Source organism: Coturnix japonica, chromosome 8, assembly GCF_054131305.1.
Source record: "Coturnix japonica strain WE chromosome 8, WE-NBRP24, whole genome shotgun sequence".
In the NCBI taxonomy this organism is placed as follows: Eukaryota; Metazoa; Chordata; class Aves; order Galliformes; family Phasianidae; genus Coturnix; species Coturnix japonica.
The window spans coordinates 28,206,396-28,233,667 of NC_140670.1; the positions used below are offsets into that span (position 1 = coordinate 28,206,396).

General features: G+C 41.1%; 1 long non-coding RNA gene across 2 annotated transcripts in view; it reads left to right on the forward strand.

Moving 5' to 3' along the window:
- Positions 1–18,657, forward strand: part of LOC146760006 (uncharacterized) — a 43,813-nt gene extending 25,156 nt beyond the window's left edge. Inside the window, exons 2-3 of one of the 2 annotated variants that reach the window (XR_014948968.1) lie at positions 11,976–12,137; positions 14,245–18,657. This is a non-coding gene — a long non-coding RNA (uncharacterized LOC146760006). The remainder of the gene's footprint in view (positions 1–11,975; positions 12,138–14,244) is intronic. The other variant, XR_014948969.1, reaches the window with a different exon arrangement.
- The last annotated feature ends 8,615 nt before the right edge of the window (positions 18,658–27,272 follow it).

Below are 27,272 nucleotides of genomic sequence, written 5' to 3' on the forward strand. Positions count from 1 at the left end.
ACAAGGAGTAACACAATTCACAGAACACATTTTATGCCCCAAGATCAGAGAAATAAGTTTGGATTTACAATACCCAAGGACTGTGGCTTTTTATGAAGTGTATAAGGAGGGCATGTTTAATTATGTTTTGTTTATATCAGCGCTTTGTCTGCAGAAATAACACGAATTACCATACCTCCCTATCATTGGCAGTTATTTCTAATGATTGATTAAATTTCTTAAGCGCACAATGGATTAAATCGCAATTTCCTGCCAATAATTTAGGGAAGAAAAGATACAACTAACCACCCAATTAAAGTAGGAGAGATCAGAGTCTGGGCGCTCGAGGCAGGTTGCTGTCCATCTTCTATAGTGACAACAAGCAAAAACAGAGAGAGCTTGAAACGCTCATCTGAAACAGAGGTATGAAGAGCTGGATCCCAAAAGTTGTGGTTTGAGATGTCCACATCCATTCCCAGAGGCAGGAATCATTTCTCATTGCTATCCCAGCAGCAGGGCTGCCTCATTAGCCTCCCCACCAACATCCCCTTACTGGGCTGCGTTGTGCTGCTCAACACCACCAAGCTGTCCTTGCATCCATTTTTAACATCAATAGTGGAATGCTGGGAAGTGCTGTAAGCCCTGGGTGTGGTAGGACCTGCTTTTCTGTACTGGAAAGAGAAGGCCAAACCAAAACGATGACTGAGGGAAAAATACAGCCTGGCATCAACAGTGCCAAAGGGAAGATGCCAAAGGGAAGATGCTTTGTGCTTTTCAAGTGAGATCAACTACTGTCACATCTAATCTCTCCAGACCTTTTGCTTTCTTTCAGCTGCTTACCACAACAGCAGCTTTGTTCACCTGAGCCCTATAAAAGCATAATAAATGGGGGGGGAAAATATAATAAAAAATCAAGAGTTTTCTTCCCGGCAGCAACGGCCGGGCCAGTTTAGGTGCAGGGCGCAGCTTTTGCAGCGGTTGCCAAATACCATCTAGTGGCTGCGAAGCGCGGTGCAGGCGGCTCTCGACCTCGGAACGCTGAGCTCCGCCGCTGCCCAAGCCTGCACGCTGACTAACCCAACGCCTTGCTTTTGTGTTTGCTGCAAGTCTTTTATATTGGGAAAGGAGGGAGTGATGCGACAAACAGCGACTTCAAGCCCTGCTATGCATCTGCAGGGGCCAGCTCGTGGCTGACAATGGGTGGCAAATCTCAGCTCTAACACATTAGCTCAGAGGGCTGGCTTTGGATACTTACTTGTTTGCTTGGACCTAGAGGCTCTCATACCCAACAGGAACACGACCATGTAACATTTTGAGAACCACTCTGTGTATTTTTCAATCCACTGGAGTTCTTTCCTAAACTAGTACACTGTTTTCTATCAGACCAAGACATACTTAGCCAAGTGCTCAGCTGAACTACTTGCCTGAAGCTATTCCCCATCACTTTTAGCCTCATTCATCATTTTCCACTATTTACAAATATAGGACCTGATCTTGCAGCTAGCAAGACCCCCATGGATAGACCTTTGGGCCTGTGCAGAGTTCCACTGACATTAACGAGATCCTGTTGTGCAGTCTGAGCAGCAGCAATCCATAGTAATCCATAGTAAAGTCTAATCGACATGAAAGCCAAGTGGCCATCTGGCAGGAGCAAAGCACTCAGTCCTCCACCTGCACGATGCACTCCTGTGCCAAGAACACAGAGGGGAAGAGCTTCTTTCTATCAGGAGACCTCACTGGTTGATGTGAGGAGGGGTTCACAGAGGTGGATCAGCTGGGTTGATGAGGATAGATCGACAGAGCCGAGGTTGCAAAGATCTGAGATACCCACAGATCCTATGGAGAAACAGTGACTATAGGGCATCAGACATGATACTGACACCTTGTATTCCACTTCCAAATTACCTCTTGCCCTGGGGGCAATAATTTTCTGCCAAAATAACTAAGTTTAGTTTTTAAGTTATTTTTACCATGGTAACTTCCATCAGTGGATTCACACCCATTCAAAACAAATTAGATAAAGCAATTTGGGACAGAGTGTCCTCGTTTCCTAACAGCTTTTCTCTTGCCTTTTAAATGCTCCCCCTGGACATTGTTATTTCCACATATTTGAGAAGTACAAAAGGAATGCAGGAGTCTGCTTAACCAAACTTGAAACACCGATGCGATCACAGACCTTTGCAGGAGCTCAGATACCACGATGACAGGTGCAATATAAGAACCACCTGTGCAGATTACTTTAGACTTACTCATTGCAAATGCTGGATTTCTTGTGTTTTGCATTCATGAGAAATTCTTGGACTGTAATCCTGTATTCAGTTGCAAAGTTGATAATTAAGGCATAGTTGTGGGAAGGAATTATTCAACACGAGTGCAAGGTCACTGCTGCTGAACAAGCTATCTTCAGCTCCAATGCAGATAGATAAGTGGCCAAAGCAATAAGACCAAGCAGCGCACCTGCTACCAGGGGCTCATGACCAGGCTTGTGCATGAGAACAGACCATAAAGATTTTCAACAAGTTGTTAAGGAGTATTTTGTACCGAGTATCTCTTCCACAAAGAAACTGAGATCTCTGTTGTAGGGTCACCTTTGTACGAAGGACAGCTGGCAGGGAAGGCACTTACAAACAAAAATGTTTACAAGAAAACTTTAAATTGCTCATTTGTGTTCAGTTCCTCGTGGTACTTTGGTTGGGAATCTCTAACAGGCACATTAAACTATACCTCACAGGCTGCATACACATGAAGTGCTAATTAAAACTGCATTAACCCTAATGGATTGGAAAGAAGAAATCTAATTGAGAGAACTTCTGTTTACCTAAGGCTTGCTGGAAAAAACAAACGATCCCATTTTTCTTTCCACAGTCTTTTTGTTTTCACCTTTCAGCACGCACACCCAGGATTGCCTCCTCTCCCTCTATAATTTACTAAAACAACCTCTTAGGGAAAACTTTAGGCATCCTAAACCTCTCACAGCACCTTGCACTATCTGCAACTTCAGGATACGTGCTGCCACTCTCAAAGCCATGCGAGCAATGGGCTTGTGCCACTCTCACAGATGCTTATTGTTCTCTACCTAATGATTTCATCATCATCTTCCACTCCAAGGACCAGTCTGTGTTCCAGTAAAGGGTTTATGTATTGCTGTCACTTTCTGAGATCAGCCCAGCTAGTCCATGAACTCTCTAGGTTCATGTAAGCCTTATTTTGTCTTGATTTCCCACATGGATGGGACAGAAGCATCAGTGTGGAGTTTTCTTAACCACAAGAGGTAACATTATTCATGAATGATCTGTTTCTTGAGGAAGTAAGGAATGAACCTTTTATTTCTGGTGCTCTTACTTCTTTTACTTTTTGCTTTAGGCAGTCATGCCCACCTTGCCCCACACCCATGGTGTTGGGAACATATCTAAACTCACATTTCTAAAGCTGAGCACTCCTCCTCCTAACAGCAAAACCTGGGCCACTGGGAGGGTGGGGGGGAAGATAAGCAGTAAATAGCCCCCCGAGGCTTGTTGTCCTAATGAATACCAGGCTACAAATTAATGAAGGTTTTAGGAAAACATAGTGATTTTTAGCCCTTCAAGTATCAGCCAGCAGGTCTGCTGGAAGTTAAGACAGCTGTTTATAGCTTGTTAAGAAGTTGATTGTTTACAAATTAGACTTTTCCTTTGAAAAATCCCACACCTATCAGCCTGCTATTGTCACTCATCAATACTGAGGGTATCAATGCTAAAGAAGAAGGGCTGACATTAGGTGGTCTAGCCTGTAGGTGAGCTTGTTTTTACCTCCTGTCACCACAAATATTCAATATTTTCCTAGCCTCGTTTCAGATGTTTTTCCTTGTCTTTCTTCAACACTCAGAAACAATTACAAACAAATGGATTCACAGCTGATACCGTATTAATGCAGCATATATATATATATTTACTCTGCATTTTGGATATATATATATATAAGCATTTGGGGCTTATATATAGCCCCCAAGAAGCAAAGGTGAAAAGAAGGAAGTATGATATCAAAGAGGAGTTTCAGTATAAGATTTGTTTTCTCACTGACAGCTGTGCAGCCCCACAGGCAGCACAAATTGGCCAGGTGATAAAGTCAAGGCCAGTGCCTACAGCACTCAGTAGCTTCCTGTGTCTTAATCTTTCTGATTGGGGAGCAAACTACAATATGTTTTCACTGACCCATAGCTTCAATTGCAGAGTGTAGGATTACCTTAATGGACCAAAACTTGAGAGACATCAACTTTCTTTATAGTCCTTCCAGTGCTTATGCCCTTTCTTGCATGTTTGATCCCCCAGTCACAGCACAACAGTTCAGAGCATAGTGAGGATGCTCTAGGGCTGCCTCTCCACCACCCTAGGTAAGGCTGGTCCCAGGTCCCCAACACTGCCTCCCTGTGCCTCCTGCTGTTCTCCTGCACCCAGATAATCTCAGGAGCCTGTGCGAGGAACAATTAGGAAACCTGCCTCATCTAAGGGGACATAAATCAAACTTCCTAGAAGGCCTAGGCATTCCAGAAGGTAAATTTACAAAAGCCTTTGCATATCTGCAGGCACTCAGAGGTTGTTTAGAAAAAATACATTGCAGACTTGTAGGAGAGTCTGAAGTGTCCCAAATCCTTTCCAAAAAATATCTGAAACTCCAAGAACTGGGCAAGCACAGGATCAGAGGAAGCTGCTGTGCAACACTGAAACAAAGCCTTAAGCTTTTCTGAGGCACACATGAATCACTAGAAGATTTACTTCCTACTCACTGCAAAATAGGAAAGTTATTAAATGAGGAAATCCAAACCCAGACCTTTTAAATCACTCCTACACTGGGGTCCCCAGTAACCTGGGATTTAACCAACTCTTCTCACCCGAAGAGAACTTTTCATCTTTAGTGAGAAGTTCCTCTGGCAGGAGGAAGAACCATTTGATCTTTAAGGTCTCTTTCAACCTAAGTCTTTCTACTTTTCTGCTATATTCAAGTTACAACCAAAAATAAAGCATTTTATCAACACAATTAGCCTATCAAAATGCAAATCCTTATTGAAAAACGCACCATTAACAAAACAGCTAGAAGGCAGCTCATCATAATTCAGAAAACGGAAGAGAAACATGAAAATCTGAACCCAACAACGTGTATCTAACCAGTCACTGTGTTGGAGAGAGGCCATAGAGAACAGGATCCACAGGGTTTTTGACAATCTTTAGTTACTATTTGCAAAACAAAAACCAAGGGTGATAGGAACAACATTATCTTGGATGTAAGCAATAATTATTCCTGAGTTTCATCTGTTCTTTAACACAGTCATATTTAATGCCACATTCAAGCAGCACCCTTGTCTTAAGCCAGCCACGTCTTACAAAGATTTAAACAAAGCCTAAGACATTATAGCAATGAGTAAGAACTACAAAATTAAATGACTTATTTTTTTTGCTGCCTGTCTCTGAAACTAAGAACATTCATCCCACTTTTCCAGCTTTTTCTTTTATCGTGCAGGCCAACATGAGAACCAACAATGCTCAGTCAAGTAAATGACTCACTCCAGCATCTTAAAGACAAACTCAGAGACTGTAGGTCTTATCTACAAGCAAGAAAAGTCAATTTGAGATCCACAGACTGTCATTCACAATGGGAGAACTGGTTGCTCTTTTGCTTGTCAGACAACATGAGAAGAAAACATTCAGTATTTACAATAAATAAAAATCCAATAGATTATTCACATCAATACAACCAGTGAAAAAGCTTCTTGGAGCAAAGCCCCACCAGGAGCAGGTGGCTCAGCACTGCCAAATGCTCTGGGACCTGTTTTAGCTAACACAGAAGAAGTGCTCTTCTCTCTCCAGGTTTCCTCCACACGCTGCCCCTTCTCTACCCGCATAGCTCTATCAAACTTAATCCGTTAGCATCAGAGTCTGGAAGAAAAGTAGTTCCCTTTTCTCCCCTTCACCTTCAATGCTATAGGAAATTTCAAGTGAAATGTATGAAATTCTAGCACAAGTAAAGATACAAATTTCCCACAATACCCACTGACTGAGGAGCAATTGGAGATACCCAAAAACTCCTAGCTATTTCTGAAACATCAAGTCAAGCTGAAATACTCGCTGAGTTCACTAGCAGAACCCACAATATCCAAAACACTTTAATACGCCTTTAGGGAAAGAAAGAGTTAATAGAATTACTTTGCTTTTAGTATTCATCTTTTTTCAGCATTGTCAGGTAGCAAAACACAAGCCCAGGCTTGACTTGGAGCACCAGTTCTGTGCTAACATAGTCTTGTGGGTAGCCTAATGTAATATTAATAGAATTGACATCTCTATTGAGATCAGTTACACGTGTAGGATCAAAGTTATTTAACAGTTTGTGCAACTGTAGTTGAATTTTGATCATAAAGACACAAGCTGGGTTGACTTGGCCAGAGACAAAGCCAGAATCACATAGAGCAGAAAGGATTTGGGATTCACATTTATACAGTATGGCCTAAACAACAGAGAAAACAGACTATTCCCATATATTGTTCAAGAATAGGTATTGTTTTATAACAGTAAACATGTTACACAGTCAGAATTTCATCTTAAATTGACCCTTATTTGACTTGCAAGAAAACACAAGAAACATCTCATATTACTCTCAACCCACTGACACATTTGTGTCTCCCTCCCTGGATTGAAACCTGGACAAATACAGGTGCTTGCTTTCTCTTATCTTTTAACCAAAAATTTAAGAACCCCCACCTGCCCTGGGTTACACCAAGCCCTCCGCTCCGTGCTCCTACACCTTGGTTTGTGGAACAGATTATGCTTTCAACTGAGCACCAGTTTTCCTGGTGTAATGCCGTAACATAACCAAAAACACAGCAACAATAAGACAGAAGCAAAATTCCAGGCCACAGCAATTGAGAATACGATCAAATACAACAGCCAGAAAAATATAGATAAATAAAAAAAGCCGCTTACCTTCAGAAGACCATAGGTATGCAGGAAACTCCAACAAAATAGCCTTACCATCATTGCCAACCCTTAAATGAGGTCTGGGAAGGGGTGGATCCTGGCTCCAGCCCTTCCCATCACTCAGCTGCATTGCATGCACCTGAGCTCCCCTGGGCTGGTCCTGCCTTCCCACCAGGTGCTCAATCACTGCTTCAAGCTGTGACAGCATTTCTGCTACACCTGGAATGCTTACAAAGCCATGAAAATAAAATAGCAACAGCAGCAAACTCTGCTTGAGTACCCATCCTACTGCTGGCTTTTCTCTTTGTGTGAGCTTAGTCACAGAGAGCAAACTTACTCACCTGAGGACTGGTTTCCTTACTTAGCTCTGTAGGTAGAAGTACCTCATAGGTGGTGGGGGGAGGGGGGGAAATGTACAAAAGAAAATCAGGCAGCAGACTCAGGAGGGTAAATTTTTTCCAACTTGATTTGCTCTGGTAGGAAACTTTATATATGTATATATATACATATATGCACAATTTTTCTTAAATACATATATATATTCTTAACATAACAAAATCTGAACAAAACCAAACTAAACCCATCTGCTCAAAGTGGGTACAGTCAAGAGAACTGGCAGAGTGAAACAGAACAGGAGCACTAAAAATTAATTCCTTGTGCTGCTTGCTTTCCTGCCTTGTGTGCCTGATGCCAAAACCCCATGCATTTCAAATCCAATCCACTGCAATTACCCCAGTCCCAACCACGCACCGTGTATCTGGAGGAACACAGTGAGCAAGAAATAGATTTACCTCAGTGAAGGTGTCAAGGGAACAGCCAGCAGGTCGGAATTGTGTCCAGCCTTTTGTTCAAGTAGACAGTAGTTAAATGAAAAATCCTTTCCACCCTATACTGAGATCCTGCTCACAAAACCTTTGCGCTATTTTATCTATTTTGGCCAGGGTTCTGTTTTTATCCTGGTCCTAAAAACCTTTCAAATATGTTGCATGCTGCTACACAGGTACAGAATTTACCTCTGGGAGCACCATTTGTCTGCTGTAAAATATGCCACGCTAATATGTTATGGTGGTAGCAGGTAAATCGTTGTTGAGCTGCTGTGGCAGATGTTGCTGCCATCACGTCTGCAATGAGGAAATAATTGTGAGTGAACGCTTAGTTTTTGTAACACCCAACATACATAGGACACAGAGGAAAGCAGAGCAAACGTAGGGTACTATGGTTAAGGCTGCGGTTGGACTTGATGATCTTCAAGGTCTTTTCCAACCTGGGTAATTCTATGATTCTATCTGGGGGAAGAGAAGCCGATGGTGCAGAGAGTCCTGAAGAACAGTATTTATGAAGCAAAATCCTTTTGTGAGGAAGAGGATGGAATAGAAGCAGGTGGTCTGGCCAGACAAGGGTGTGTTGTTTTATTTGTAGTTATTTGTTTTGGACTGAACTGTAATGATCCATTTCGGTCAGGCAGCTGTAGCTATCCTGGGTATGTGTATAAGGGAAATCAAGCAGGAGGCAGAGAGAAGGGCCACTTTCCATCTTGTCACACAGAAGACTGAGGAAGGAACTGCACTTTTCATCATGCCCCCCCTCCCAGTGAAAGCTGCCCCGTACTTCTTGCATGGGAGCTTCTTCTACTTACCCCCTCAGCGCTCTGAGGCTGAGTGGCTGCCGGCCCTGAGAGCCTCCCCAGGGAGCTATTATCTATATAGTTTTCAGCTTTGGAATTGTAATCATCTAAACTGTCATCCACCACAGAAATCTGTAACATTTTACAAAGAGATGTGACAGGAATATCTAAGGTTTTGAGGCTAAGACAAAAGGCAAAGTATTTATTACATTTTAAACACAATCTGACTTGCAGCTGCTGCCAGACCTGGAAGCAGTGAGCAATAGCTTCGCCCAGTTGGATTTCTGTGACAATATACTTCATACTACAGCTGCATAATAACTACACTTTTGTTATCATAGCACCTTATAGTAAAAACTTCAGGGTCAACCTAAATTTTGAGATCCTTTTTCTTCTACAGATACAGTCAAACAAAATGTTTTTGGTTCATTCTACAGGTGTAACATTTTCACCTAGGACTGCGTTGTACTTGCATGTACTTTCACCCTCTGATAATCTCTTGCTGCCCATAGAGAAAATGGAGATTTTTTAACAGCTAATTTATCACCCTGATCTCCGTGCCCACATAACCAAGCCTAGCTCCACTGACTTTTACAGACTAACAATCGTTCTCATGAGGCAAAATAATTGAGCAGTAACTTCTTAAATTGAAAGGGTTTATGTATGGATTGCACTGTGATGTAAAGCACTAAGCTCCTTTTACCAATCTGCCCACCAGAACCCTGTTCTGAGTACCTTCTGATAAGCAAACCTTGCTTAAGACAACAAACTAAATCACAGTTATTCCCAAATATCCCAGCTATACTAGAAGAATTGTATATCATCCTTTATCTGACGGACCACTATCTTTGGGCATTACTAACAGCTCAGCTGAAGTGGGGGTATCTTTGTTAGGGATCACTGGGGTTACAGACAAGTGAGGGAGTGTAGGTGCCAACGTAGCCTGCAGCTTAACTTTTACAGAAGGCCATCACATGACCAACGTTGAAGAAAAAGTCAACAAGTGAAGGTACTTGCATTGTTCTACTTTAATGTGGACGATGCTTATTCTTTCATATGACCCAGATGAAAATCACACTCCATTCTCACTCACACGCTCCTTTTATAATGCTCATAAACAGAGCTCCTCCAGTGCTTTAAATTAGATCTGTGATTTGTGAGCGACATGTATAATAATTAGAGTGTGAAGATGTACAGTTAATCCATTTAAAGGTGTAAAGAAGTCCATTTAATGAACATTATAGTCACATTAGACTTGGAAACATCTAACTCTTTTGTTGAATAAAAAGAAGTTCAATGAGATTAACTTCTCTTAGTTGGTTTTAAAGAATACTCAAACATGTCCTACTCTGATAGTGTACTATTCCTTAGTGCATGGTTTCTGCATACCAATGTCTTCAGTGTAGAAGAGTAAGAATAAGACTAGGAGACATTCTATTTCAGTTAAATAATTACAAATTAAAGAGGATCACTTCTACTTTCTATACTTACTGTAGCATGATAAGAAGCTGAACTCCTTGAACTTGTAATTATATAACAGAAATGTTAATCTCCTGGTTCGGTATTCAGTTCTACTGCATTAAATGTATTCTTAAAATTATCAAGTTTACTACATGGCACATAGACATTTCTATTGGGAAACCTATTATTTGATTGTATCAGATTTTGACCATAAATACCGTAATGGAATTCTGTTTGCAAATCTCTCGCTGCCACAAAATGACTAATGAGGGTTAATACACCTATGTAACTTGAGAACCTGAAAAAACATTGGTATAATTTCTGATTTTCAATTTGTAATGCTAACTGAGCTTCTGATTATTTTCCACAGCTTCATGCAATTAAAGAAAAGAAAAAGAAAAATTAAGCTAGAGAACATATAAGTCCAAACTATGCTAAGTAACTTGTAATAAAGAAATTTAATTTTAAATATATGTACTTTAAGCAGCTGTTCTTCTCTTAGGAGAAACTCATTTAGGCTTAAGAGTTACTGGCCAAAGCTATCTTCACAGCATATTATAATGCGTGCTATTGGTTTTAATAGTTTGGAAGTACAATTTATATCCTTGACCATTTAAATATATAAAACTACTTCAAGGGGTAGCAGAGACTGTTAGAGAAGAAAACAAGATAATTCTCTGACTGCTGCTTTTGCATTTTTTGTGAAAATAATAATAATTTAAGAAGTTATCTTTCCAACAAAAAGCTGATTTCAATGTATTAATGAAGCTGTACTGAAGATTAATTCTTTAGACAGCATTAGTCACTTCAGACTGTAGCCACTGAATCACTTGTTTGCAGCAGAGATACCTGGCTTGCTGCATATGTCACACAAGATTAGTTTGTAGTTAGCAGAGCAAAATCTGATAAAATGGAGAAACAATGTAATCTTGGCTAATACAGAATGACTTTTTCTATGCTGTATGTGTTGCAGTTGAACATCGGGAAGACAATCCTGACATCTGAGGAAGCTTGGGCTGGGGAATTGTCCTCTATGTGGCAAAGCTGCCCCTAAATTACATTCTTGGGTTTTGCCTACAGAACATATTGAACCTTGCAAGTCATTGCCTAAAAGGAAGGAGGCATTTTACGCACATCTCAGGGAGCTGCGTGCTGGAGTCATACAACTCTCATCATTATCCGCTCAGTAGAAACTGTCAGGACACAGTGTGCAAAGCACAGACACAAGCACATCAAAGCCTTATTTTTCAGTGAGTTTTGTTAGTCAGACATTTAGGCAGAGGCTTCTACAGACTAAAAGGACAAATGGAAAGAGAAGCACAGAAGAGCAGTCTGTTCGAGATCCCCTAAGGATCTCTGAAGCTGATGCTACTTCTGTTATATCCTGGATGTAGTCAGACTGTGGAGATGTCTGCAGGCATCTAGGACAGAGATAGGGTTCTATCTAGAACAGATAACTGGGTTCTAAAGGTCAGCCTTGTGTTTAAAGCCCAGATTCCTTGCCTTATTGAGGAAGCAGCACCCCCCAGCTCCAAGGCAGTGCCTGTCTGCCACAGGGCTGCCTTCTGCCACCGTGGAATCAGCTCTGGGTCCCTTTTAGACTTCAGCATTCCCAGCAGCCTCCTCAAGTATCAAACCAGGCATTTGATGCTCACTGGAGCAAGCAACTGAGATAAGCAACTTTGATTGCTCTGCATAGAAAGTATACTTCCCTTTAAATTTCCTGCCTGCTTGAGTTATTGGATACACACACAATACCCGATCTAATGACTCAATCATGCAAACCGAGCTACCCAGGCTGACCCACCAAGCCTCTCTGACCTGGCTTCTCACAGAGCATGGTTTGCAATGGTACAGCAAACTCCAGGCCTTCAAAGAAAATAACCATGTTCTGAAATATCACGTGAGATTATAAACAACAGAATTCTCTAAGTTGCTCTTATTTTTTGTCTTCCCATCCTCTCTAGGTCTGTTAGTCCATTACTTCATTATCTTCCTGTTAGCAAGTTCCAGCTACTATCAGCACTGAATCTTCCCTGATTCAGCTGAACATCTGTGATGCACATGGCAGGAAGGAGTGGGTTTCAAGAGAAATCTACTCCTTGTCTCAGACACCATGGACACGGGGGGTGAGTTACTGCCTATCTCCTTACACCCCTCTGCTTTGTACATGCATGCTCACATAAGCACTACCTCACCTCTCTTCCTGTAGACAAACCAGAACCATTTTTTTTTCCCCTTTCTCTTCAGCATTGCCTCTTTAATCACTTTTCCTGAGCTTCTACTCATTCTTGCTTCCTTTCTCCATTTTTAGAAGTGCGTTGCCTCTGAACATGGTGCTTCAGCCGAGCCTTTATCAACCTTGTACAGACATGAAGTGTTACTTCTCATGTACAGCTGGCTCTTTTTTTCTGATTAGAAAACCATTAGAAAAGCCATGAAGTCTGGCTTTGTCGCATGGCCTTTTTGATACACCTTCAACACCTAAGCTGAGGAAACTCCAGATCCTTTTCCGAAAGACACTGAATAACATTAATAATTAGTTAATATCAGAATCCAGTATCATAAGCTGTAAGTCTCAGTTTGTTTTCCCAGTCTACTCTTGTGGCACCTGCTAGCACACTCTCTAGTTCTGAGTTGGCCTGAAAAACTCATACACTCACTCCAGGAAAGGTCTTTTCTACATGGCAGCTTGCATGAATCGTGTTGCTGAGCCACCTTGGGAAACCTGCCCTCTGGCTGCCAGGTCTGCTGCTCTGCAAACAGCGTGCTTTATTCTATGGAGTCAAGTGAATTCGATGGTTTGGGTAAGCCACTGAAAGTCAATGACCACATCGACAGGAACATGCTGAGGTAGCTGAGTCACTGTTGCAGGAGTGAGTAAGAGGAATAAAGGTGAGCAGGAATGATTCAGCTTCAGTGTGAAGAAGCGAGGATTCCCACCAAGATCCCAGGGTGCAGCCAAGCCCTGTCCCTGCCCTCCATTACAACAAATCACTCCCAGCCCTGTAAGCAGGGACACATCAGCAAAGATACAGCAAATGTCATTGCTGCAGATTAGTCTTGTACAGCCACAGTGCCACAATACTGCATGTCCTTGACTACAGCAATGTCCCACACATGGAACAGAGAGCAGCAGCAAGGAAGCAGGTTTTGTTTGTGTTTAAAGTACAGCTGGCAAGTACCTGAAGAAAACATTCTTGTTTTCTTGTAAGAAATGTCACTCTTCCTTCATGTTCCAGTATATACAGTTTTACTGCAACTCAGTGTCTCAGTTCGGTTACAAAGCTGTTCAGACAATTAAACAGCATGCATAAATGTGAACTGACACATTGGGAAATATACTGCTCTGCTGCCTAGGTATGGGAGATAAAGCTATGGCAAGGAGGCAACAGAATGCAGTGCTGTAAGATTAGAGAGAGATAAATTCATGTACTTTGTTGTAGTGACACTGGAATATGGGGAGAAAGTTATTAGAAACAAAATGAATTCAGTAGCGCCTTGAACTCACTATCATAGTCTGGGGCACGTTAGTCACTTCATCCTCATCCACTAACACATTTATCCACCTACTAATTCTCTACCTAATTAGAGAGAAATTCAGAGCTCTACTGGTCAGGGAGGCAGGGATTAGGGTTAAGAAAACACTTGTATTTGAAACCCCCTACCTCTGCTGGTTAGTGTGAAAGATCCTATAAGAAACTCCCACCCTAGCTAATCCATGACCCTCAGCAGGGAGGAGTGTTAACAATTTGGTTTAAAACTCACACTCTCAGACAAATGCATCAAAAACGGCTTTTCTTCTTTGATTTATAGGTATTACTTGTTTTTCCAAGCTCCATTAAGGACTCTTCATCATGTACTGCAAGGGGCATTAAGCACTGAAAGTTGTTCCCAGCTCTGTATTATTCAAAGGCAATTTACACTAATTATTGGAGTCCATGGTGTTACCCATACTCATAGAATGATCCATCTCAGCAGGCTAAAGTACTTTTGAAATGTTAATTTATTACTGAGGTATAAAAACGTCCTTACATTAAAGCACAATTCTTTCTTAAATGCCAAGGGTTTTCTATTACTGATATATTACATACTCACTATTTATTTTAGATATAAGAATAAAGATATAATTTCATTTACTGTATAATAGTGCCTATAAAAGCCTCCATTAACACAAATTGCACTGCATTTAAACTCAGTTACGACACTGATCTTATTCTTGTTTTTCTTGTTTAGCAGTTCTCTGAACACAGACGCAAACAGAACCTGCAGAGCTGCTTCACGGAGGCAAGACGCTGAATGAAGTGAAGGAAGTGGTTCACTGGAGAGGTGTTTCACTGATTCCAAAACAATTTCATTCATATTCAAGTACCAATATTAATGTGATATCACTGCAAGCACAAGCAGAGCAAATGTCTTTGTAAACTAGCAAGAGAGAGCATTGGTGTGCTCAAATGCCAACAAAATGTATTTCACTAAAATTACACAAGCATTTAGTTAAATCCCTTTGCTAAAAGCATTTATTTTAGCAAGAGTAGTTCAATCAGCGCTGAGCAGAGACCTCACCTCGTACAGGTTTTGTTTTTCTTGGTTGCGGTGTGTAAAACGACATCCATACCAACCAAAATGTATTTAACTTTGTGTTGACAAAAGCCTGTGAACAATCGAGGATATTCCTTCTTAGCCAGCTCAATCGACAACTTTTACTTCACTCTCGATGCCACTACATTGCTTTCGGTGCTAATAGAAACATTGCTTTGGAATGTGCAGAGCCTTGGGATGTGTAAGGCATTTGTGGTGTATGCAAAAAAGGCCCCTCTGCTTTCCTAATTCTTCCCCAGGAGAGTTCTCACCCCCAAAATGGACCCTTTAGTGAATTAAGACCATGCGCTTTACATCTGAAATACCCAGGTAACATCACATAAGCAAAACTTGCCCTGTTAGGCTCAAATCCTTTTTATCCAAAAATTATTGGCAACCTACAATTTGTTGGCGTAGCTGAAATACGAAATACAACTTTGGAATAATAAGATTCTATTCCCCAACTCTGATAAGATTTATATGACTTTCTCCCAGATTTCATTTACATCTCCAGGACTCCGATCACTGGAGATATCCTTCCTTATAAATAGAAGTTCCTAAAGTGCAAAGACTTAAGAAATAAACTGTCACACCAACACACCCAAACCCCACTAAGTCTGCTAGTTCACCCAAGCAAATCCAAGTTACAGAGTCAGAACGTGGCCAGAGAACTGCAGGAGGCAGACACTTTGTAGAGAAGTCAGGCAATTACATGGCAAAGCACTGTGCTTGCCTGCATGCCTAAATTCCACACGTAGGACTATAATTTGCATGCACAACCGTTTGCATACATTAAGGATTTTTTTGCCTGCTAGATGCCAACGTAATGACTTGTGTACAAAACCACGGTAATCCTATCTGCAAGTCAGACCTTTAGATATACAAGCTTGGCTTACAAAAAGCAACTCTTCAACTATGAAAATCTGCTTTCAAGGAGTGTATGTTCTCACAGAATGTTTGTGCAACTGATCGTGAAAATGATCTGCATTGCAAAAATAAAAACAGCCAAAAACCAAAACCACTCACAAACTCCTCATGTAAAATTTAAGTCATGAATTAGAACAGAGTAATGTCATTATTCTGCAGCAGGTCTGGAAAGAGGTGGTACTTGAGCATTCATCTGATCAGCCATCATTAATCTTGAGTTTGTTCATGCTTTATCTGGGATTCCTTTCATTTTGGGCAAAGCTGGGAAGGAAATTTTGGAAGGAAGCCATCCAGATGGAAACGTCCATCTTAAAGAATAACCTCATCCATCCATAATACACTCAGTTTTGGTATGCAGGCAAACCTGAGTTTTTCGAGTTTCTGTTTAGTTCCTCACTGAAAGTTAGCAAACATGCAACAATTTGAATCCTCAGTTACCACATAGAAGTTACTTCCAAACACAGAAAACCAACTTGATTTCCCTTTTTCTAAGCTAGCCAGGGGAAGGATGGGTGATAGTGGTGAGCAGCTGCTCGCAAGCAGTTATTCTGATGGACAGCATCACCACAAGATAGTCTTGATTTTAGCTGAAGTCCAGCAGGGAAGAAATATATTCAAGTAGAGAATGTAAATACCATTCTTGCCTGAAATTCTTACTGTGTGTCAAACTGTTACCTTTGTGCAGGTTAAGCCAAGCAGTTAGCAGGAATTCTCTGTCTATCAAAACCAAAATAAACAAAGGCCACCACAGAGTCATTCTACTTATTTGTCTTCAACAAAGGAATGGTTGGACAGATAAATGCAGCTTAGGTATAATTTTTGGCAATGAAACTCCTCTTTATCCACATGGAACTCTAGATAAAGAATCACTTCGAGCTGTGCAAACTTTCAGTAGTCACTGACACAGATTCGGTAGTTCAACTCAAGCAGAAGAGGGCAAACTGATGTCATTTCTGATGAGAACTTAGGATGCATGGAAAACACAACAAATCTCACTGTGGGAAGTATTACCTACCTTTGGATTAGTGGAAACTCAGAAGACATATATATATATATACACACACACACACACACATATGACATATATATACATACATGTCATATACATATATATACACACACACACATATATATGACACACATATATATACATGTTTATTTATCAAAGGGGGGCTGATGTATATCAGCAATGGCTTAGACTTTTCTGATGAACGACTTCAGGAAAACAGTTTTCATACTAAATATGAAATATTTCTGTTTGTCAGAGAGAAATGAAACAGGTATCAAGCTCTAAACTAAAACCTAGCCTACAAAATGGCTGATAGACTGGGTACTTAATGCTTTATCTTACTAGAGAGAATCAAGTAAAGTTTGGAGGAAAACAAAGAATCTGTTAGCTATCTCACTTGTATTAATTATATGTTCAGTAATATGTTTTATTAATGGGTAAGTTTAACCCCAAAAATATCAACAGGTTTTCCTAATAGCATCAAAATGAATACCCTGTATTTTATAAATCCATCGGGATATTGCTGTGCTGCCATTCAGATCACACAGCAGCTGTGCATTACATATGCAGGACTACTGGCACCAGGCAGTTCTTTTTCTAATTAATACAAGTCAGAATTGTTAGGAGGGGGGAAATAGAGCAAAAATGAGAGAAAAGGGGATTTCCGCACAATTGCCCACTGCAACATGAATACTCAGCCCATCTACATAATATTAATGATACCAAATATGCAAACAGATGTTTCTCTCATTAAATGCTGTATGCAAATAACAGTAGGAGGAGTGGTAATGTTGTTCCAGGGTTGAGAGATCACAGGGGGTAATTAAAGGTTAATCCAGTTTTCAGTTCACAGACTGTAAGACATGAGGGGTTATAAAGAAAAATTGTCACTTAACCTTCAATTCATTACTCACAGCACAAGGATTTTTCTTCTAAAATAACAAAAACATAAATGTATTTACCCACGTTGTAGTGGGTGCAGTGCGTATCATTAGGGGAGAAGAAGGATTATTTGTTGCTATGAATGCCATTAAGTGCAGGAATGCATGAATTAGGGAAGGTGGAAGATGATCAGGAGTTCCTAGATATGAACACTGTAATCTCGCTAAATGTATTCCAAATCCTGAGATGTGATCAAATGTTAATAGACATCAGTCTGTAGTCATAGTCAGTAGACAATAGTCTGAAGTTCAGACACTGTGCAAGTTTTGCTGTGAGCCTCTGTGACTTGGATGGTACCAACGGCAGCAGGCTGCCAACCATCACTTTTACTCAGAGCCTCCTGCTGGGCGGACTGAAAGCAGTAAACATTTTAGCACTTAGATCCGAGTTCAACACACCAGATGAGACATTCCCACTCCTTGCTCATAGGAGAAAATAAAGTGATAAGTGTCTGCGCTGCAGTCTAGCCGTGTTCTTCAGCAGCAAGATTTTGTGCTGAGAGAAAGGCAAGGCCGGTGTGAACTACTGCAGCCACAGGTGGGAAGAAGCGGAAAGAAGCAAAGAAATATCTTCATTTGTGCAACCTTCTCTATATAATATCTGGGTGAAAATTGATGTGGATCTGCAATAGCCAGAGTAGGAAAAGCAAAGAGGAGATTACAGCCAGGTCTGTTTTGCCTTTAGATCCTGCAACAAGAGCACTCTCACCTTCAGTGACTGTACTGCAAGTTTGAACATTTTGGCATTTCACTTAAAAATCTGCTTCCGTATGTCTTGGAATCTATATTCTTTAAATATGGTTCACTAGGGGAAAAAAGGGCTTACTCTGCCTTCCACGTCTGTTTGTCTCCAATATCTCTCACTGCTCCCCCAGCAGCGCTCAGCATTAGACCTTCCATCTGGGCCTCATCCATTTCTTTAGGTCTGAGAAGTGGCTTCCTTCCCTTCTGGGCTCTCAGGCTCCCAGTTACACAGCTTTTGAGTCTCACGCTCAAAGAACCATGGCCATATCACCCATCCCATGGCCTTATCACCCATCCCACAGCCATATCACCTATTCTCAAACTTCACCTTGGTTCCCAGGGAATAAACCTCGGGTCTGTCTCAGCAGCACTGAGTATGATACCCTTAGCTTACACTGCCATGACTATTTGTGCTCTTTATTGCAAATCTTCCTGCTGAAAACAAGCCTAGTGCTCCATGGCATTAATTTTCCTTTATTTTAAAGTTACATCACTTTCCTCCTCGCCTGAACTGCTCTTTCCCACTTTGTTCCTTCTAGTAATTCCAGAAATTGCTTTATGGATTTCAATTGAAAAACTTATTGAGGGTATGAAAAAAACACATTGAAAGTGTATCATATGAGATAAAAATAATCAACTCCATACAACTTCATATGCATTCATTCAGTATCCTGTGGCACACACTCTGTTTCATAGAAATTCCCCCTCTCAATGATTTTCACAGCTATTTACAGCCTGCTTCTATTTGGAAAAATTCTGATATCCAAGAGGAAAAGCATGTGAAAATATCACTTTTTCTGATGTTGAGCACAGCAAAGGGATTTTATTGTACTATATTATGTCCTGCCCAAAGTGAAATAGAAACATTATCTTCCTTGCCTTAAGTGTGCAAGAGACCAGTATGTTCCCTTGGAAAGCATATTTTGTTAGGTTATCATATTCAGCTAGCCACAAATTTTGGAACCATGCAAGGGTCAGGGTAAGTTTTAAACATCACAGTCTCCATTTACTCCATCTATCTTGTCCTGCAGTGGGAGCACTGTATGAAGCCCACAGCAGGACAGTGTGGGGTAAAACCACCATCTAACCCTGCTCAACCTGAGCGTGGCTGCCTGCAGCTGTACACCCTTTATCCACAGTGGGCCAGCAGCTGCTGTTCTCTCTGAGCTGCTGGAACAAACAGCTGAGGATTACCCCTCTGTAAGCACACACCCGCTGGTGCAGTCAGCTCGGCATCACCCCAGGGTAAGAGAAGCACACGGCGGGATGCAGCACAGCCATAAAGGAGCGTGGTCGGCAGGTGCAGCAGTCCCATGGGGGTCTGTCGTGGGCTGATAGCATTTAAACAGCCGTCAGTGCCCTGCTTTGATCACTTGAGCACAAAGGTGGCTTCCACGCCTTCCCCGTCGCGCTCATTCCTAACCCAGCGCTGGGACCTGGAGAGTAATTGAGGCTGGAAATCTCCCTGTCGCTTATCTCAGGATCCCATTGGAAAAGGCATCTGTCACAATCTGATCTCCAGCTTATCGCCTCAGCATCGCTCACGCTTTCTAGCTAAAGCAAACGGGGGAAGATTTAAAGTTGTGGCCTTGAAGTTGGCATCGTTCTCGTAAATGCCACCTGATCCCTATTAAAGCAGATTACAAGCATCCCCTTGAAATGTTACGATGCATTTACAGGGAGAACCACATGAAGAAAAATAAATACTGAGCCGTAAGATTTTCCCTTATCATGCTCCCAGTGTCATTTCAAGGAAGGTGGGCAGTGCTAACGGTGCAAGCAAACCATTGAGGGCTTGGTCCAAAGCTCAAAGAGCATAAGAATAATACAAAGGGATGCAGCGGGTCAGGGATGCACACAGCTCCAAGTCAGATATCTCATGGTGTGTAACATCTCACAGGTGCATTCCTCAGCCTCCATCACCCAGGGAAGGCCTGGCTTTGGGAGTAAAGCCCCTGGGCCCTGGGGTACACAAGGAAATAAGGATCTGTTTATCACGAGAGGAGTTGTGATCACTTAACGGCTGCATTCGGTTTGAGGAACAAACAGATCTTTCCTGGCTTCAGCCACATCCAAGGGGATTAATTTGTCACTCTTCAAAAACAAGTCATTGGAGGAATACCCTCTTTGATTCTTTATTCTCACACTAATTAGGAGTAATAAGTACACTAGATACACTTGGTATTTAAAAATTAGCAGAAATAAATCTGCCACAGATTACAAGAGGGCACAAAGATCTGACTGAGTGGGGCGAGATCCTTCAAACGACTCCTGCGGTGGGACATCTCTGCCCTGCAGGGCTGGAGCTGGACTCTAAGACAGGCACCAGCACCAGCACCAGAATCAGAACCAGAACCAGCACCAGCACCGCTCGGAGCCGCACAGAACCCGAGCCGTGCCCATAGGCAGCGAGGGGAGCGCGCCCCCTGCTGGCCGGACGCTGGCATTGCAACTTGAGGGCTGGGGTAACAGCCTCCCTCCGTTCCGTCCCCTACTCAGAGCCGAGCACTGTCCCATCTCACCTGCAGCATCCTATGCTCAGCTTGTCTGCAGCTTCAACAACGCCCACTGCTGTAAGACCGGCTGATTTCCTCGCTCTTTATCAGTGCACAGAGTGATGTCCTGCTGGAGACACACGAGCACCTCATCATATGTTCAGTACCTCATTCAGAAAGAAAGGGGGGGGGGGGGGGAAAGACTGACCAAGCAGTTCTCCTCCAGAGAACAATTCCGACAGCTTTGAACCAAAACCCAGTGTTCCTGTCATCAGTTTTCTAATGAGAAACCCCATGGATGCTTCTCATGTCCATAAATCCCTCTTGTAAGCAATTCCTCCCACCGGCTCCACAAAAACAAACACAACTGAGTGTAAAAAGCAGATTTAATTGCTGACTTTTTAAAGATATTCAGCATTATTTATGAGGTATGCTACCCAAAGAGATATGTATGGCTCTGTTTATCAAGGAGGGATGATTAGCAGTGTTAAAATCTACCTTCTAATTCTTTAAGATCAGCGCTTCGTACTGATGGGAAATAACTGAGCTCCACAGAGTAACGTGCCCAAATGAATTTAAACATTATGCATGCATATATATGTATATATTAAATATATGCATGTATTAAATATATATATACATATAAGCACAGCATGCTGTACTAACAAAATACACATCTATATGTTTTACTGGTAGATTTTCAAAACAAGGCTTTTTAAGAAGCAAACCAGAAAGGAAAACATCCAATATGGAAATTCTCCATTTAAAATCTACCTAGCAGCCAGCAGCGCGTTGATTTGAAATGCTTTGCCTTTCTAACCGTTCCCCCTCCTCCTAATAAGCACTGCATCCAATTTGTATGTTATTCGGATGAAATGGTTTAAGCGAGAGAAAATGAGTAGTTTGAAAAAATAAAGGAAAGGTCTACAGAAGAAATGAAGTGCTATCGTTGAGATCTTTATTTATGTGAAAAGAAAGGGCTAAAACATTACCTCAGAATTCAAGATTACAACATCAGTGGGATATAAAGTAAATCCATTCTAGTAGTGAAACATCAGAAACCATAATCCTTTTTCAAAGACCTTTTGTTATTTTAATGTCTGACAAATTATGCTTTTTTAAAAGGAGAAAAACACTTAGATTTAAGAGGTTTCTTTTACTTCAGTAAAAGTAGTTTCACTATTTAAAAGTTTTAATTTTCTGTAACCAATAGTATTTACTATGCTGGCAAAGTATTAACACAAGAGTTAAGGTTATTTTAGCCTCAATAGCTCCAAGCACGAAGTTGCTGCCAAAGACTTTTGCATCAAGTTGTTATGGCAACTCGGTGCTCCAAATAGTATTAAGTTTAGCGGTGGGTTTTGTTTTGTTAATTTGGTTACTTTTCCTTCCACTTCGTATGGTAAGTGTTACAAAATGTTGCACCAATGGTGGGCTTCATGAGGAGCCAGAAGGGCTCGGAATGTGTTTAGGGCCTGTTTATGATGCAGTAAGAAATTCCAAGGTGATGCCCAAGGATCCACATCACTGCCTTTGAGGGGAACCTCCTGACCTCAAGATGAGCCCAGCAGTCATACCACAGTGCTCTTGGCACTAAGAAATAAGGGTAAACGAAACAAACTGTAGTTCATTATGTATAATCACCTCGGTTTACTAGAGGAGAGGGAGGATGGATCAAAGGATGGGAAAAAAAGAGACCTTCCAGTTCTGCATTCAGCATCTCTATTTCATATGTTCATGTGGAAAAGCACCAAGATTAAGATCTTAATTTGTATTCTGGACTTCTTCACATCACATGAAGAACTGGAAAAGTAAAATGGGCTTCTGAGAGCCCAGCAAACGTAGGGAAGGTTTGTCAGGTGCAGGAAATTCTTACAGGGAGTCCATTTCAGATGCTACGACACAGGTATGGAAGAGACAGAATTGTGTGTTTAAAAAGAGCTGGACAAGAGCTCGGGATCAAAGATTGCCACATGCCACTCACAACAGAAACATCCCCAATGATGTGAGTTCCAGCTCTGAAGGTCCCTGCTTCCTAAACCTAATCCTATTCCACAGCAAAGCCTCTTCCATCTCTTTTCTCACTATATATCTCAGCTCTTTCCTTTCCTAGCTTTCCTTCTAACCTGTTTTTAAACAGAAATATAGAGGGAAATAAGCTGGTGATGTTGAAAAGAAAAACAATAGACCAAAAAGACGCAGCAACCGACACATGCACATGGCTGTAATAGATTTAGAGGTGAAAAAAAATCATTTCTTTTCACAACCTGGCATTATTTTGACATTTAAAATAGTGTTCTCTTTTAATACCTAAATGACAGACGTTTCCCTACAAGACAAACAGAACACGAACCTTTGTTTACCAAATCCTGCCACTGATTTCTGGCATGAACTTGGGCAAATAGCTTAATTTTCCAGTTTCTCAGTCTGCTGGTTAGAAAAGGAGAACAATGCTACTTCCTTGTTCTCATCCTTTGTCTTGTTCTTTGATAGACACCACTCTGGGGAGTACACAATCACTAATTACCAACAACCAGCATAATAGCACCCTGATCTTTGGGACCTACTGCGATACAAAGAACTCATAATCATCACAAGTCTTTCCTTCTGATGCATGATCAGCAAGAATACTGACATATGCTGAAAGTTAGAGACTTTGAAAGAAAATAAAAGCCTGATTTCCCATTGTCCTTTATACAGGCTTATACTTTCCAGGGAGCTTCTGCCTTTACATTTCCTCCTTGCTCTTTTCAAAAGAGAAACAAAAGTGATAAAAGTCTCACTAATAAATAAAAGGAAGATTTGGAAGGGCCAGTCTTTCCTTTCCTACCAGTTTCTGTCACTCAGGAACATGCAGAAAAGGATGTCTACATTATCATTTGGTTTCATAGAGATCTGCAGAGTTCTGCCAGCTGCTGGCCACATGCTTCATCCAAATAGGAATTATCTACGTGCTGTGTTGCCTGCACACCTCTGATTCCCTGTTTACGTAATTTTTTTGACTGTGGCATAGTATAAAACTCCGCTTGTTTAACTTCTATGGTTAGGATCCAAATCCTGCAGTTTATCATTATTATTATTACTATTTAGTTGCCGTCCAAATGAAATTCCACTGCACTATGGGAAATTCATAGAGCAACAAACAGGAGGCAAATGGTAAGACATTGCACCAATGAAAAGTGTAATCTATGGAATTTCACTTACAATTACATTCCTTACTTCGAGTGTGTGTTTTTTGTTGTTTTGTTGCGTTTTTTTTTTAATGACCTGAGAGTATTTCAGAGCAGGCAGAATTTCCTGTTCACTTCCATGGTCCTGTCCAGAATCTCTGTCCACCAAATGACTTGTGTGGTTTGCACCATAGACACCTCTGGCCATCACAAGGGTGGGATTGTGCTCCTTCACTCCTCTCACCATCCCTTATGAGAGGGAAATGTGGAGCAGAGAATGATGAGTGAATTGCTCACAGTAAGAGGAAATCGCTGACCTGGGAACTGAGTTCCAATTGCTCAACTCTCTGGCAGGAGCCAAACCGCAGCCTATTGTTCGCTATTGAAGCCTGTGGACATCCCCAGATACTTGAAGTCAGATTTTACGAGCAGACTTGCTATGCACATACCCATGTTAAAATAATACAACTGTGTCTGACACCAAGGCAAGCTTTTATATTCCTAGGACGTGGTAAATCTTTACCACAAAAGCATTCTGAAGTGCCTTTTACATGGCAGGTTTATTTTACAGCACGCAGGAACATCTCTCAGAGGCACAGATTTTTTCCTCAGCATTCAACTTAAACGTTCCCGTGTGGTAAAATGAAAGAGGAGGATCCATTGAAAGCAGCTCTCACTTCTCATTTAATTTACTACCTAATACTCAGCAGCCCGAGATTTACAACTTGGTACAGAACTGTCTACATGTTTCCCCTTGTGGGAGATAGCAGATAACTATTAATAGACTTGCTTATAAAGTTTATTTAAAGGAAGAACTTAACTGTATTATTTTTCTTGGAGGTGTGAACAATGCTTAAGGAGCTTAACTCTCCATGTAGAAGTATTATCAGATAGCTTCATGAGGATGCTAAGTGCATTAATAGGAACCTCCAGAAAGGGCCTTCACTGCTATACATAGATGGAGCCAGTCAGTAAATAATGCACTCTGATTTAGCAGAGTTCTGTGACTGCAGAATATGTTGCTAATTTCCAAGTACAATAACATTAATACACACCTCTTCTATGCTTTCTGCAACTCCTGTAAAATCAATGATAAAAACCAGTCTGGAAGATTCAGACCTCTATTTCTGTTATTTTTTGTGGGTTTGTTTTCTGGTTTGTTTGTTTGTTTTTAAAGGGGGTTGTTTTTTGCTTATATGTAAGTATCATCTCCTGCTATTTACAACCTCAGACCCTTCAGCACTGGGTTAGTTAATAGGATCCAGACAATGAAGCTGGAGCAAGAGCTTGTTTCAGTTTCACCAGCCAAAGATAAGAAAAGACTTGATTTGATAAATGGTGAGAAGTACATTAGATGTAAAAAATATTTCATTTATAATAAACCTGGTTGTTGCTGACAACCCAGGTAAAAAACAAAGTTCATTTCTTCACAGTATATTTAATCTGACAGCATCCCTTTAATTAAGTAGCAATTTAGATTTCCCTCTTCCCCCACATACAAAGCTTTAATGAAACATGAAAGACACAAAGAAATTTTTGTGTGTTTCATGGCAAGACGTGAGGAAAGATTCTCTGTTTAAATTCACAGACAGTAGCTATACAAATAACATTTAATATTTGTCGGAAGCATTATCTGCCTTTTTTCCCTCACAGCATTACATTACTAAAGTAATAAGTACATGAGAATACATGATTTCCTGGCTACTGTATTGAATATGCACCTTTAAACAAGGTTAGACTTGGGAATTTATCCATATCTTTAAATGCTAATCTAACACTAATTAAAAGGCCAGTGAATACGCTTTGATGAATTCCAGCTCACAGAATATGACAAATGAATTCAGATGGCAAGCTTGACTGTAGCAGAATTACAATATCAGAGCTGCAGTGAGCTGGGGGAAGCCAGGCAAGGCGCTCTGCACCAGCACTGGGGGCAGCACTGGAGCTTAGTGGCTCATGGGGTGCTGCCATCCTCATACACTGTGGCCAACCATAGCAGTTGTTTCTAATTGCATAGCTGCTTTCCAGGCTATGCTGAAACAGAAAAAAATTGTCTGCTTCTACATCCCAGCCTCCTTCTAGCACATACAGCCTCCCTGCTATTCGGTGTGAGGTGTCGAGTTCTATAGAAATGACAATAGGTACCTTGGAGAAGAAAAGCCAAATCATTTTGTTTCCTTCCTTTCACAACAGCAGGTCACCCCAAAGGCTTCTTCATCTCCTTAAACCATGAGTATACCTTTTGTTACAGTAGTATGCAGAGATCAGGTGAGTATTTGAATGAGACTGTCCAACACCTTCTGTAAACAATTATTTTGTTGGTTCTTATCTTAGAATCAGTTCAAACTTCACATGCAGCTCATAACACTATTTGGAAGTACTCCCTATGAATATATATATGCTTCTTTGAACCCACTGCAGATCTCTTTGGTACTCCTTGCACGTTTCCCACACGAGGAAAGAAAAAATTAGGATAAATTTGGAAGTTAAAGAAGTTGGGTCTTGGAAGAAACCTTCTTAGACTTCCTCCAAAAAGGAATTCAAAATCAAGCTTTCCATATACCTTTAACTACCTGCCCATATGAAACAGACTGCGTACCCCTTTCTTACACAGCATTCTATCCAACTCATGGCAAATTCCCCATGTATCTTTATCTCTTTTGGCCTTATAACCCCTTGTGACTGCTTTCAGTATACTAAACACAAGCAAGGCTGCTGCCCACCATTTGAGAAACCTGAAAGAAAGAAGATGAAGTCTACTTACTGTCCTGGGAAAAGTAATCAGTAGCAGGCACCAACAAACAATGTTTGCCAAAGGAACTGGGCTGCTTGGTTTGGCCAGACTTAAAGAGCTGGGTTCAGAGAGCTGGTCTGGAGAAATAAAACAAACAGAAACAAATTGCTAAGAAGTGAATTGTCCAGTGGGAGGAGGTAAAAGCAGCTACAATTGCTTTCACTGTAGTAAAAGCCTTTATTCTTCTAACAGCACAGAGCTCTATCCACGAGTACTTTGAAAATGTTGAGAGCTGAGGTGTTGGTTGAAGTCATATTCAAAGATATATTGCAGTCAGGGGAGGCTCTTGCATAGAACACTCTTTTGGAATGGAGGATACCTTTCCCACCGCTGGGGAAGTATCCCAGCCACTGAGACACTGAGTATCTTGAGCTTGATTCATTGTTCCTAATTGTGTCATGTCAGTTTGTATAAATAATTACATCTCTACTGGATCAGAAAGAGTGTGCCTGTACTTCGGGGTTAATGCACAAATACATTCACAGCCTCCCCAAGAGGCAGTGTCAAAGTTTGAGTGGCTTTATATATATATCCTCTGGCAAAAACATAGATTGCAACTGAGCAGTGTCTTTTAAAAGATCAGCAGCATTTCAACAGAGGGCT